Source organism: Heterodontus francisci, chromosome 28, assembly GCF_036365525.1.
Source record: "Heterodontus francisci isolate sHetFra1 chromosome 28, sHetFra1.hap1, whole genome shotgun sequence".
In the NCBI taxonomy this organism is placed as follows: domain Eukaryota; kingdom Metazoa; phylum Chordata; class Chondrichthyes; order Heterodontiformes; family Heterodontidae; genus Heterodontus; species Heterodontus francisci.
In genome coordinates, this window is record NC_090398.1 from 10,262,777 (window position 1) to 10,277,922 (window position 15,146).

The window sequence follows — 15,146 nt, forward strand, 5'->3', positions numbered from 1 at the left end:
CCACTTCTCAATTCTACACTCTATTAATTTGACTCTCAATCCACCCAGCACACCCTCTGTTCTTTCATCCCTCCATAAATTCAAAAACCTCACCATCCAACATCACCCCCCCACCCCCCCCCCCCACTCATCAATTCATCCAATGATTTCCAATCATCCAATATTCCCTACTTATTCAAGCACTCACCCATCCACTCATCTTCTCTGTTCAATAATTCATTATTCACCTATCCATTGGGCCAACCAATCATTCATCCATTCAACAACTTCCCATCCAGCAGACCTTCCAAATATCCTTCTGAAAAAACTCAACAACCTGACCAAACAGCAGACCTTTCAATCGCTCAGCCATTGACAGTGCCACTCACTCATCCTTCCGACCAAAGGTATGTCAGACACGAAAGGGGTTTAAAATTGATAAAAGAGCAAGTATTGGATAGGCTGGTGGCACTTAAAGTGGATAAAACACCAGGACCAGATGAGATGCATCTGAGGATAGGGTCTGGGCACTAACTGGGAGGTTAGGCAAATCTGGATGGGATCTGGGTGTTAACAGAGGGTTATGTAGATTTGGATAGGGTCTGGGTATTAACAGAGGGTTATGTAGATTTGGATGGGGTCTGGGTATTAACAGAGGGTTATGTAGATTTGGATGGGGTCTGGGTATTAACAGGGGGTTATGTAGATTTGGATGGGGTCTGGGTATTAACAGAGGGTTATGTAGATTTGGATGGGGTCTGGGTATTAACAGATGGTGATGGAGATTTGGATGGGGTCTGGGTATTAACAGAGGGTTATGTAGATTTGGATGGGGTCTGGGTATTAACAGGGGGTTATGTAGATTTGGATGGGGTCTGGGTATTAACAGAGGGTTATGTAGATTTGGATGGGGTCTGGGTATTAACAGATGGTGATGGAGATTTGGATGGGGTCTGGGTATTAATAGAGGGTTATGTAGATTTGGATGGGGTCTGGGTATTAACAGGGGGTTATGTAGATTTGGATGGGGTCTGGGTATTAACAGAGGGTTATGTAGATTTGGATGGGGTCTGGGTATTAACAGATGGTGATGGAGATTTGGATGGGGTCTGGGTATTAACAGAGGGTTATGTAGATTTGGATGGGGTCTGGGTATCAACAGAGGGTTATGTAGATGTGGATAGGGTCTGGGTGTTAACAGAGGGTTATGTAGATGTGGATAGGGTCTGGGTATTAACAGAGGGTTATGTAGATGTGGATGGGGTCTGGGTATTAACAGGGGGTTATGTAGATTTGGATGGGGTCTGGGTATTAACAGAGGGTTATGTAGATTTGGATGGGGTCTGGGTATTAACAGATGGTGATGGAGATTTGGATGGGGTCTGGGTATTAACAGAGGGTTATGTAGATTTGGATGGGGTCTGGGTATCAACAGAGGGTTATGTAGATGTGGATAGGGTCTGGGTGTTAACAGAGGGTTATGTAGATGTGGATAGGGTCTGGGTATTAACAGAGGGTTATGTAGATGTGGATGGGGTCTGGGTATTAACAGGGGGTTATGTAGATTTGGATGGGGTCTGGGTATTAACAGAGGGTTATGTAGATTTGGATGGGGTCTGGGTATTAACAGATGGTGATGGAGATTTGGATGGGGTCTGGGTATTAACAGAGGATTATGTAGATTTGGATGGGGTCTGGGTATCAACAGAGGGTTATGTAGATGTGGATAGGGTCTGGGTATCAACAGAGGGTTATGTAGATGTGGATAGGGTCTGGGTATTAACAGAGGGTTATGTAGATGTGGATAGGGTCTGGGTATTAACAGAGGGTTATGTAGATGTGGATAGGGTCTGGGTATTAACAGAGGGTTATGTAGATTTGGATGGGGTCTGGGTATTAACAGAGGGTTATGTAGATTTGGATAGGGTCTGGGTATTAACAGAGGGTTATGTAGATTTGGATAGGGTCTGGGTATTAACAGAGGGTTATGTAGATTTGGATGGGGTCTGGGTATTAACAGAGGGTTATGTAGATTTGGATGGGGTCTGGGTATTAACAGAGGGTTATGTAGATTTGGATAGGGTCTGGGTATTAACAGAGGGTTATGTAGATTTGGATGGGGTCTGGGTATTAACAGAGGGTTATGTAGATTTGGATGGGGTCTGGGTATTAACAGGGGTTCGTCAGCTGTCCCTCGAGAATGATGTCTACTCCTCATTGTGATTTTCTGTCATGGGTCTTCAGGCCAAATTGTAACCCCCGGATCTTTGGGCAGATGGGACAGGACATCTAACAAGGTAGTGGGATCCGGAGTGAAGAATTTTCTCCTTTTTTCCCTTCTCTGCTGCTGCTGGTTCTCGGAGATTGCTGCAGCTTGCTGGGCAGGTTGTCACCATTCTCAGCAATTGCTAACAAGCTCCTCCCAGTCATAAAGGTCAACGACAGCAAGTGCTTCACCACAAATCAACAAAAGTCCTAGTGTACAGGACAATTGTTGTCACCACACTCCTGTACTGCAGTGAGACCTGGACTGTCTTTCAGTGACACATAAGAGCACTAGAGAAGTTCCATTCGGAATGCCTCCAGCACATCCTCCGGATTCAGTGGGAGGACTGGCGAACAAACATTCATCTCCTTCTTGAAGCCGCATCCTCAGGCATTCAGGCAATACTCCGGCAAATTCAACTCCGATGGCGTGGGCACTGTGTCTGCATGGCTGAAAATCTCCCACGCCAGGTCCTGTTCTCACAACCCTCAATGCCAGCGTTCCAGGTGAGGACAAAGACAACGCACCAACGACACTCCAAAGCCCACCTCGGAGTGCAGCTGATCTGGTCTTGGTTCTCCTCATCAATGGTGGCCTTCTGAGAGAGGTAACTGCCAAGGTATGGGAAATGCTCAACATATTCCAAAGACTCACCTTCAACATATATGGGAGGTGAAATATTTGACTGTCCTGGTGTGGGTTAATACGAGTTTTGTTTGGACAACATTGAAGAACAGGCCGAGTTTCTTGGAAGCTCAATCAAAGAGATCGACAGTGGTGAGCAAATCGGGTGCAGAGTGGGCAATGACACTGCAGTCATCCACAAACTGTAGCTCCTCGATATCTGTGGTGGTCGGTTTAGTTTTGACACAAAGGCAACCGAGGTTAAAGAGCTTTCCAGCTAGATAGTATTTAATACTCGCCCCAGCGGGCAGGTGAACTTTGATGTGGTGAATTGCACTTTCGGAAATCTGGAGCGGATATGACGGGCCGAATGGCCTCCTTATTTTTTTTTTAACAGATACAGCACTGAAACAGGCCCTTCGGTCCACCGAGTCTGTGCTGACCAACAACCCCCATTTATACTAACCCTACAGTAATCCCATATTCCCTATCACCTCCCTACACGGGGGGCAATTTACAACAGCCAATTTACCTATCACCTGCAAGTCTTTTGGCTGTGGGAGGAAACCGGAACACCCAGCGAAAACCCACGCAGACACAGGGAGAACTTGCAAACTCCGCACAGGCAGTACCTAGAATCGAACCCGGGTCCCTGGAGCTGTGAGGCTGCGGTGCTAACCATTGTACCGCCTTATGCACTGTAATAATTCTGTACTTCTGTGATTCTGTGAGGTGAATAGTCACTGTCAGGCAGATTGGGAATAGATTGGGCTCCATCACACAGCTTTGCTTGACCCCAATTCGGATTTTGAAGGTGTCTCTTTTGGATCTCTCACTCAAGACAGCCGGGGTATTGTAGAAATGTATAGTTTGTGGATATTAACAAGGGGGGTAGTGTAGAGTAGCATAGGGTCTGGGAATTAACAAGGGGTAGTGGAGAGATGAATAGGCTCCGGGTATTAAAAGGGGGTAGTGCAGAGAGGGATACAGTCTGGGAATTAACATGGATTAATGTTGAGATGGACAGGGTCTGGGTATTAACCGGGTGTAGTGCAGAGATGGATAGGGCCTGGGTATTAACGGGATAGTGTCGAGATGGGTAGGTGCTGGGTATTAACGGGGTGTAGTGCAGAGATGGGTCGGGTCCGGGTATTAACGGGGGGCAGTGCAGAGATGGGTAGGGTTTGGGCATTAACGGGGGGCAGTTTAGAGATGGGTGGGGTCTGGGCATTAATGGGGGCAGTGTAGAGATGGGTTGGGCCTGGGTATAAACGGGGGGCAGGACAGAGATGGATCGGGTCTGGCTATTAACAGGGGGCAGTGCAGACATGGGTAGAGTCTGGGCATTAATGGGGGGCAGTGGAGGGATGGGTGGGGTCCGGGCATTAACGGGGGGCAGTGCAGAGATGGGTAGGGTCTGGGCATTAACGGGGGGCAGTGTTGAATAGGGTGGGGTCCGGGCATTAACGGGGGGCAGTGCAGAGATGGGTCGGGTCTGGGCATTAATGGGGGGCAGTGCACAGATGGGTAGGGTCTGGGCATTAACGGGGGGCAGTGTTGAATAGGGTGGGGTCCGGGCATTAATGGGGGGCAGTGGAGGGATGGGTGGGGTCAGGGCATTAACTGGGGGCAGTGCAGAGATGGGTCGGGTCTGGGCATTAACGGGGGGCAGTGCAGAGATGGGACGGGTCAGGGCATTAACCGGGGGCAGGGCAGAGATGGGTCGGATCTGGGCATTAACGGGTGGCAGTGCAGAGATGGGTCGGGTCTGGGCATTAACTGGGGGCAGTGCACAGATGGGTAGGGTCTGGGCATTAACGGGGGGCAGTGTTGAATAGGGTGTGGTCCGGGCATTAACGGGGGGCAGTGCAGAGATGGGTCGGGTCAGGGCATTAACCGGGGGGCAGTGCAGAGATGGGTCGGGTCTGGGCATTAACCGGGGGCAGGGCAGAGATGGGTCGGGTCTGGGCATTAACGGGGGGCAGTGCAGAGATGGGTCGGGTCAGGGCATTAACGGGGGGCAGTGCAGAGATGGGTCGGGTCAGGGCATTAACCGGGGGCAGTGCAGAGATGGGTCGGGACTGGGCATTAACGGGGGGCAGTGCAGAGATGCATCGGGTCCGGGTCTTAACGGTGGGCAGTGCAGAGATGGGTCGGGTCCGGGTCTTAACGGGGGGCAGTGCAGAGATGGGTCGGGTCTGGGTATTAACGGGGGGCGGTGCAGAGATGTTTAGGGTCTGGGCATTAATGGGGTGCAGTGCACAGATGGGTAGGGTCTGGGCATTAACGGGGGGCAGTGGAGGGATGGGTGGGGTCCGGGAATTAACGGGGAGCAGTGTAGAAATGGGTGGGGTCTGGACATTAACGGGGGGCAGTGCAGAGATGGGTCGGGTCTGGGTATTAATGGGGGGCAGTGTAGAGATGTTTAGCATCTGGGCATTAACGGGGGGCAGTTCAGAGATGGGCCGGGTCTGGGCATTAACTGGATGCAGTTCAGAGATGGGTCGGGTCTGGGCATTAACGGGGGGCAGTGCAGAGATGGGCCGGGTCTGGGCATTAACTGGATGCAGTTCAGAGATGGGTCGGGTCTGGGCATTAACGGGGGGCAGTGCAGAGATGGGTCGGGTCTTGGCATTTACGGGATGCAGTTCAGAGATGTGTCGGGTCTGGGCAATAACGGGGGGCAGTGCAGAGATGGGTCGGGTCTGGGTATTAACGGGAGGCAGTGTAGAGAAGGGTGGGGTCTCGGTATTAACGGGGGGCAGTGCAGAGATGGGTAGGGTCTGGGCATTAACGGGAGGCAGTGTAGAGAAGGGTGGGGTCTGGGCGTTAACGGGGGGCAGTGTAGAGATGGGTCGGGTCTGGGCATTAACGGGGGGCAGTGCAGAGATGGGTCGGGCCTGGGTATAAACGGGGGGCAGTGCAGAGATGGGTCGGGTCTGGGCATTAACGGGGGGCAGTGCAGAGATGGGTCGGGCCTGGGTATAAACGGGGGGCAGTGCAGAGATAGGTCGGGCCTGGGTATAAACGGGGGGCAGTGCAGAGATGGGTCGGGTCTGGGTATTAACAGGGGGCAGTGCAGAGATGGGTCGGGTCTGGGCATTAACGGGGGGCAGTGCAGAGATGGGTCGGGCCTGGGTATAAACGGGGGGCAGTACAGAGATGGATCGGGTCTGGGTATTAACAGGGGGCAGTGCAGAGATGGGTCGTGCCTGGGTATAAACGGGGGGCAGTACAGAGATGGATCGGGTCTGGGTATTAACAGGGGGCAGTGCAGAGATGGGTAGGGACTGGGCATTAACGGGGGGCAGTGTAGAGATGGGTGGGGTCTGGGCATTAACGGGGGGCAGTGCAGAGATGGGTCGGGTCCGGGTATTAATGGGGGGCAGTGCAGAGATGGGTCGGGTCAGGGTATTAACAGGGGGCAGTGCAGAGATGGGTAGGGACTGGGCATTAACGGGGGGCAGTGTAGAGATGGGTGGGGTCTGGGCATTAACGGGGGGCAGTGCAGAGATGGGTCGGATCCGGGTATTAACGGGGGGCAGTGCAGAGATGGGTGGGGTCTGGGCATTGACGGTGTAGTGTGGAGATGGATGGGGTCTGGGAATTAACATGGATTTGTGTAGAGATGGTTAGGGTCTGCGTATTAGGGGGTAGTGTAGAGATGGGTAGGGTCTGGGCATTAACGGAGGGCAGTGTAGAGTTGGGTCGGGTCTGGGCCTTAACGGGGGGCAGTGTAGAGATGGGTAATGTCTGGGTATAACGGGGGGCAGTGTAGGGATGGGTGGAGTCTGGGCATTAACAGTGGGCAGTGTAGAGATGGGTGGAGTCTGGGCATTAACGGTGCACAGTGTAGAGATGGGTGGGGGCTGGGCATTAACGGGGGGCACTGTAGAGATGGGTGGAGTCTGGGCATTAACGGTGGGCAGTGTAGAGATGGGTGGGGTCTGGGCATTAACGGGGGGCACTGTAGAGATGGGTGGGGGCTGGGCATTAACGGGGGGCACTGTAGAGATGGGTGGAGTCTGGGCATTAACGGTGGGCAGTGTAGAGATGGGTAGGGTCTGGGCATTAACGGGGGGCAGTGTAGAGATGGCTGGGGTCTGGGAATTAACATGGATTTGTGTAGAGATGGTTACGGTCTGGGTATTAGGCGGTAGTGTGGAGATGGGTAGGGTTTGGGTCTTAACGGGGGGCAGTGTAGAGATGGGTGGGGTCTAGGCATTAACGGGGGGGCAGTGTAGAGATGGGTAGGGTCTGGGAATTAACATGGATTTGTGTAGAGATGGTTAGGGTCTGCGTATTAGGGGGCAGTGCAGAGATGGGCCGGGTCTGGGCATTAACGGGGGGCAGTGCAGAGATGGGTCGGGACTGGGCATTAACGGTGGGCAGTGCAGAGATGCGTCGGGTCCGGGTCTTAACCGGGGGCAGTGCAGAGATGGGCCGGGTCTGGGCATTAACTGGATGCAGTTCAGAGGTGGGTCGGGACTGGGTATTAACGGGCGGCAGTGCAGAGATGTTTAGGGTCTGGGCATTAACAGGGGGCAGTGCAGAGATGGGCCGGGTCTGGGCATTAATGGGGGGCAGTGCAGAGCTGGGTCGGGTCTTGGCATTTACGGGATGCAGTTCAGAGATGGGTAGGGTCTGGGTATTAACGGGAGGCAGTGTAGAGAAGGGTGGGGTCTCTCTATTAACGGGGGGCAGTGCAGAGATGGGTCGGGTCTGGGTATTAACGGGGGGCAGTGCAGAGATGGGTCGGGTCTGGGCATTAACGGGGGGCAGTGCAGAGATGGGTCGGGTCTGGGCATTAACGGGGTCAGTGCAGAGATGGGTTGGGTCTGGGCATTAACGGGGGGCAGTGCAGAGATGGGTCGGGTCTGTGCATTAACGGGGGGCAGTGCAGAGATGTGTCGGGTCTGGGCATTAATGGGCGGCAGTGCAGAGATGGGTCGGGTCCGGATATTACCGGGGGGCAGTGCAGAGATGGGTCGGGTCTGGGTATTAACGGGGGGCGGTGCAGAGATGTTTAGGGTCTGGGCATTAATGGGGGGCAGTGCAGAGATGGGTAGGGTCTGGGCATTAATGGCGGGCAGTGGAGGGATGTTTGGGGTCCGGGCATTAACGGGGGGCAGTGTTGAATAGGGTGGGGTCTGGGTATTAACGGGGGGCTGTGCAGAGATGGGTGGGGTCTGGGCATTGACGGTGTAGTGTGGAGATGGATGGGGTCTGGGAATTAACATGGATTTGTGTAGAGATGGTTACGGTCTGGGTATTAACGGGCGGCAGTGTAGAGATGGGTGGGTTCTGGGCATTAACGGTGTAGTGTGGAGATGGGTGGGGTCTGGGAATTCACATGGATTTGTGTGGAGATGGATGGGGTCTGGGCATTAATGGAGGGCAGTGTAGAGATGGGTAGGGTCTGGGCATTAACGGAGGGCAGTGTAGAGATGGGTAGGGTCTGGGCATTAACGGAGGGCAGTGTAGAGTTGGGTCGGGTCTGGGCATTAATGGGGAGAAGTGCAGAGATGGGTAGGGTCTGGGCATTAACAGTGGGCAGTGTCGAGATGGGTGGGGTCTGGGCATTGACGGTGCAGTGTGGAGATGGATGGGGTCTGGGAATTAACATGGATTTGTGTCGAGATGGTTAGGGTCTGGGTATTAGGGTGTAGTGTAGAGATGGGTCGGGTCTGGGCATGAAGGGTGGGCAGTGTAGAGACAGGTAGGGTCTGGGCATTAACGGGGGTCAGTGTAGAGACAGGTAGGGTCTGGGCATTAACGGGGGGCAGTGTAGAGACAGGTAGGGTCTGGGCATTAACGGGGGGCAGTGTAGAGACAGGTAGGGTCTGGGCATTAACGGGGGCAGTGTAGAGATGGGTGGGGTCTGGGCATTAACGTTGGGCAGTGTAGAGATGGGTCGCGTCTGGGCATTAGCGGAGGGCAGTGTAGAGATGTGTCGGGTCTGGGCATTAACGGAGGGCAGTGTAGAGATGGGTCGCGTCTGGGCATTAGCGGAGGGCAGTGTAGAGATGGGTCGCGTCTGGGCATTAACGGGGGTCAGTGCAGAGATGTGTCGGGTCTGGGCATTAACTGGGGGCAATGCAGAGATGTGTCGGGTCTGGGCATTAATGGGCGGCAGTGCAGAGATGGGTTGGGTCCGGGTATTACCGGGGGGCAGTGCAGAGATGGGTCGGGTCTGGGTATTAACGGGGGGCGGTGCAGAGATGTTTAAAGTGTGTCTATTTCAACGCCAGGAGCATCCGGAATAAGGTGGGTGAGCTTGCAGCATGGGTTGGTACCTGGGATCTCGATGTAGTGGCCATTTCGGAGACATGGGTAGAGCAGGGGCAGGAATGGATGTTGCAGGTTCCGGGATTTAGATGTTTCAGTAAGAACAGAGAAGATGGTAAAAGAGGAGGGGGTGTGGCATTGTTAATCAAGGAGAGTATTACAGCGACAGAAAGGACATTTGAGGACTCGTCTACTGAGGTAGTATGGGCCGAGGTTAGAAACAGGAGAGGTGAGGTTACCCTGTTGGGAGTCTTTTATAGACCTCCGAATAGTTCCAGAGATGTAGAGGAAAGGATAGCGAAGATGATTCTCGACAGGAGCGAGGGTAACAGGGTAGTTGTTATGGGGGACTTTAACTTTCCAAATATCGACTGGAAATACTATAGTTCGAGTACTTTAGATGGGTCAGTTTTTGTCCAGTGCGTGCAGGAGGGTTTTCTGACACAGTATGTAGACAGGCCAACCAGGGGCGATGCCACATTGGATTTGGTACTGGGAAATGAACCCGGCCAGGTGTTAGATTTAGATGTAGGTGAGCACTTTGGTGATAGTGATCACAATTTGGTTAGGTTTACCTTAGCGATGGGCAGGGACAGGTATATACCGCAGGGCAAGAATTATAACTGGGGGAAAGGAAATTATGATGCGATTAGGCAAGATTTAGGATGCGTAGGATGGGGAAGGAAACTGCAGGGGATGGGCACAATCGAAATGTGGAGCTTATTCAAGGGGCAGCTACTGCGTGTCCTTCATAAGTATGTACCTGTCAGGCAGGGAGGAAGTTGTCGAGCAAGGGAGCCGTGGTTTACTAAAGAAGTTACTTCTGCTTGTCAAGAGGAAGAAGAAGGCTTATGTTAGGATGAGACGTGAAGGCTCAGTTAGGGCGCTTGAGAGCTACAAGCTAGCCAGGAAGGATCGAAAGGGAGAGCTAAGAAGAGCAAGGAGAGGACACGAGAAGTCATTGGTGGATCGGATCAGGGAAAACCCTAAGGCTTTCTCTTGGTATATCAGGAATAAAAGAATGACTAGAGTTAGATTAGGGCCAATCAAGGATAGTAGTGGGAAGTTGTGTGTGGAATCAGAGGAGATAGGGGAAGTGTTAAATGAATATTTTGCGTCAGTATTTACAGTAGAGAAAGAAAATGTTGTTGAGAATACTGAGATTCAGGCTACAAGGCTAGATGGGATTGAGGTTCACAAGGAGGAGGTGTTAGCAATTTTGGAAAGTGTGAAAATAGATAAGTCCCCTGGGCCAGATGGGATTTATCCTAGGATTCTCTGGGAAGCTAGGGAGGAGATTGCAGAGCCTTTGTCCTTGATCTTTATGTCATCATTGTCGACAGGAATAGTGCCGGAAGACTGGAGGATTGCAAATGTTGTCCCCTTGTTCAAGAAGGGGAGTAGAGACAGCCCTGGTAATTATAGACCTGTGAGCCTCACTTCGGTTGTGGGTAAAATGTTGGAAAAGTTTATAAGAGACAGGATTTATAATCATCTTGAAAAGAATAAGTACATTAGAGATAGTCAGCACGGTTTTGTGACGGGTAGGTCGTGCCTCACAAACCTTATTGGGTTTTTCGAGAAGGTGACCAAACAGGTGGATGAGGGTAAAGCAGTGGATGTGGTGTATATGGATTTCAGTAAGGCGTTTGATAAGGTTCCCCACGGTAGGCTATTGCAGAAAATATGCAAGTATGGGGTTGAAGGTGATTTAGAGCTTTGGATCAGAAATTGGCTAGCTGAAAGAAGACAGAGGGTGGTGGTTGATGGCAAATGTTCATCCTGGAGTTTAGTTACTAGTGGTGTACCGCAAGGATCTGTTTTGGGGCCATTGCTGTTTGTCATTTTTATAAATGACCTGGAAGAGGGTGTAGAAGGGTGGGTTAGTAAATTTGCAGATGACACTAAGGTCGGTGGAGTTGTGGATAGTGCCGAAGGATGTTGTAGGGTACAGAGAGACATAGATAGGCTGCAGAGCTGGGCTGAGAGATGGCAAATGGAGTTTAATGCGGAAAAGTGTGAGGTGATTCACTTTGGAAGGAGTAACAGGAATGCAGAGTACTGGGCTAATGGGAAGATTCTTGTTAGTGTAGATGAGCAGAGAGATCTTGGTGTCCAGGTGCATAAATCCCTGAAGGTTGCTAACCAGGTTAATAGGGCTGTCAAGAAGGCATATGGTGTGTTAGCTTTTATTAGTAGGGGGGTCGAGTTTCGGAGCCACGAGGTCATGCTGCAGCTGTACAAGACTCTGGTGAGACCGCACCTGGAGTATTGCGTGCAGTTCTGGTCACCGCATTATAGAAAGGATGTGGAAGCTATGGAAAGGGTGCAGAGGAGATTTACTAGGATGTTGCCTGGTATGGAGGGAAGGTCTTACGAGGAAAGGCTGAGGGACTTGAGGTTGTTTTCGTTGGAGAGAAGGAGGAGGAGAGGTTACTTAATAGAGACATATAAGATAATCAGAGGGTTAGATAGGGTGGATAGTGAGTGTCTTTTTCCTCGGATGGTGATGGCAAACACGAGGGGACATAGCTTCAAGTTGAGGGGTGATAGATATAGGACAGATGTGAGAGGTAGTTTCTTTACTCAGAGAGTAGTAAGGGCGTGGAATGCCCTGCCTGCAGCAGTAGTAGATTCTCCAACTTTAAGGGCATTTAAGTGGACATTGGATAGACACATGGATGAAAATGGAATAGTGTAGGTCAGATGGTTTCACAGCTCGGCGCAACATCGAGTGCCGAAGGGCCTGTACTGCGCTGTAATATTCTAATTCTAATTCTAATTCTAAGATGGGTCGGGCCTGGTTATAAACGGGGGGCAGTACAGAGATGGATCGGGTCTGGGTATTAACAGGGGGCAGTGCAGAGATGGGTAGGGTTTGGGCATTAACGGGGGGCAGTGTAGAGATGGGTGGGGTCTGGGCATTAACGGGGGGCAGTGTAGAGATGGGTCGGGCCTGGTTATAAACGGGGGGCAGTGCAGAGATGGGTAATGTCTGGGCATTAACGGGGGGCAGTGTAGAGATGGGTCGGGTCTGGGCATTAACGGGGGGCAGTGCAGAGATGGGTGGGGTCTGGGCATTAAGGGGGGGCAGTGTAGAGATGGGTCGGGTCTGGGCATTAACGGGGGGCAGTGTAGAGATGGGTGGGGTCTGGGCATTAACAGGGGGCAGTGCAGAGATGGATCGGGTCTGGGCATTAACGGGGGGCAGTGCAGAGATGGATCGGGTCTGGGCATTAACGGGGGGCAGTGCAGAGATGGGTGGGGTCTGGGCATTAACGGGGGGCAGTGCAGAGATGGGTCGGGCCTGGGTATAAACGGGGGGCAGTACAGAGATGGATCGGGTCTGGGTATTAACAGGGGGCAGTGCAGAGATGGGTAGGGACTGGGCATTAACGGGGGGCAGTGTAGAGATGGGTGGGGTCTGGGCATTAAGGGGGGGCAGTGTAGAGATGTGTCGGGTCTGGGCATTAACGGGGGGCAGTGCAGAGATGTGTCGGGTCTGGGCATTAATGGGCGGCAGTGCAGAGATGGGTTGGGTCTGGGTATTACCGGGGGGCAGTGCTGAGATGGGTCGGGTCTGGGTATTAACGGGGGGCGGTGCAGAGATGTTTAGGGTCTGGGCATTAATGGGGGGCAGTGCAGAGATGGGTAGGGTCTGGGCATTAACGGTGGGCAGTGGAGGGATGTTTGGGGTCCGGGCATTAACGGGGGGCAGTGTTGAATAGGGTGGGGTCTGGGCATTAACGGGGGGCTGTGCAGAGATGGGTGGGGTCTGGGCATTGACGGTGTAGTGTGGAGATGGGTGGGGTCTGGGCATTAACGGTGTAGTGTGGAGATGGGTGGGGTCTGGGAATTAACGGTGCAGTGTGGAGATGGATGGGGTCTGGGAATTAACATGGATTTGTGTAGAGATGGTTAGGGTCTGGGTATTAGGGGGTAGTGTAGAGATGGGTGAGGTCTGGGCCTTAACGGGGGGCAGTGTAGAGATGGGTGGGTTCTGGGCATTAATGGTGTAGTGTGGAGATGGGTGGGGTCTGGGCATTAACGTTGGGCAGTGTAGAGATGGGTCGCGTCTGGGCATTAGCGGAGGGCAGTGTAGAGATGGGAGGGGTCTGGGCATTAACGGTGTAGTGTGGAGATGGGTGGGGTCTGGGAGTTAACATGGATTTGTATAGAGATGGTTAGGGTATGTGTATTAGGGGGTAGTGCAGAGATGAATAGACTCTGGGCTATAACGGGGGGCAGTGTAGAGATGGGTGGGGGCTGGGCATTAACGGGGGGCAGTGTAGAGATGGGTGGAGTCTGGGCATTAACGGTGGGCAGTGTTGAGATGGGTGGGGTCTGGGCATTCACGGGGGCAGTGCAGAGATTGGTGCGGTCTGGGCATTAACGGGGGGCAGTGTAGAGATGGCTGGGGTCTGGGAATTAACATGGATTTGTGTAGAGATGGTTACGGTCTGGGTATTAGGCGGTAGTGTGGAGATGGGTGGGGTCTAGGCATTAACGGGGGGCAGTGTAGAGATGGGTAGGGTCTGGGAATTAACATGGATTTGTGTAGAGATGGTTAGGGTCTGCGTATTAGGGGGCAGTGTAGAGAGGGGTAGGGTCTGGGCATTAGCGGAGGGCAGTGTAGAGATGGGTCGGGTCTGGGCATTAACGTTGGGCAGTGTAGAGATGGGTCGCGTCTGGGCATTAGCGGAGGGCAGTGTAGAGATGGGTCGGGTCTGGGCATTAACGGGGGGCAGTGTAGAGATGGGTGGGGTCTGGGCATTAACAGGGGGCAGTGCAGAGATGGATCGGGTCTGGGCATTAACGGGGGGCAGTGCAGAGATGTGTCGGGTCTGGGCATTAACGGGGGGCAGTGCAGAGATGGGTCGGGCCTGGGTATAAATGGGGGGCAGTACAGAGATGGATCGGGTCTGGGTATTAACAGGGGGCAGTGCAGAGATGGGTAGGGACTGGGCATTAACGGGGGGCAGTGTAGAGATGGGTGGGGTCTGGGCATTAACGGGGGGCAGTGTAGAGATGTGTCGGGTCTGGGCATTAACGGGGGGCAGTGCAGAGATGTGTCGGGTCTGGGCATTAACTGGGGGCAATGCAGAGATGTGTCGGGTCTGGGCATTAATGGGCGGCAGTGCAGAGATGGGTCGGGCCTGGTTATAAACGGGGGGCAGTGCAGAGATGGGTAATGTCTGGGCATTAACGGGGGGCAGTGTAGAGATGGGTCGGGTCTGGGCATTAACGGGGGGCAGTGCAGAGATGGGTGGGGTCTGGGCATTAACGGGGGGCAGTGTAGAGATGGGTCGGGTCTGGGCATTAACGGGGGGCAGTGTAGAGATGGATCGGGTCTGGGCATTAACGGGGGGCAGTGCAGAGATGGGTGGGGTCTGGGCATTAACGGGGGGCAGTGCAGAGATGGGTCGGGCCTGGGTATAAACGGGGGGCAGTACAGAGATGGATCGGGTCTGGGTATTAACAGGGGGCAGTGCAGAGATGGGTAGGGACTGGGCATTAACGGGGGGCAGTGTAGAGATGGGTGGGGTCTGGGCATTAAGGGGGGGCAGTGTAGAGATGTGTCGGGTCTGGGCATTAACTGGGGGCAGTGCAGAGATGTGTCGGGTCTGGGCATTAATGGGCGGCAGTGCAGAGATGGGTCGGGTCTGGGTATTACCGGGGGGCAGTGCAGAGATGGGTCGGGTCTGGGTATTAACGGGGGGCGGTGCAGAGATGTTTAGGGTCTGGGCATTAATGGGGGGCAGTGCAGAGATGGGTAGGGTCTGGGCATTAACGGCGGGCAGTGGAGGGATGTTTGGGGTCCGGGCATTAACGGGGGGCAGTGTTGAATAGGGTGGGGTCTGGGCATTAACGGGGGACTGTGCAGAGATGGGTGGGGTCTGGGCATTAACGGAGGGCAGTGTAGAGTTGGGTCGGGTCTGGGCCTTAACGGGGGGCAGTGTAGAGATGGGTGGGTTCTGGGCATTAACGG

At 53.2% G+C, this 15,146-nt stretch overlaps 1 long non-coding RNA gene across 1 annotated transcript in view; it reads left to right on the forward strand.

Annotated features, from left to right (window-relative positions):
- The first annotated feature begins 2,502 nt into the window (after positions 1-2,502).
- The window catches only part of LOC137345282 (uncharacterized), a 100,588-nt gene continuing 87,944 nt past the window's right edge, over positions 2,503-15,146 (forward strand). The window contains exon 1 of the long non-coding RNA XR_010968554.1: positions 2,503-2,864. This is a non-coding gene — a long non-coding RNA (uncharacterized lncRNA). The remainder of the gene's footprint in view (positions 2,865-15,146) is intronic.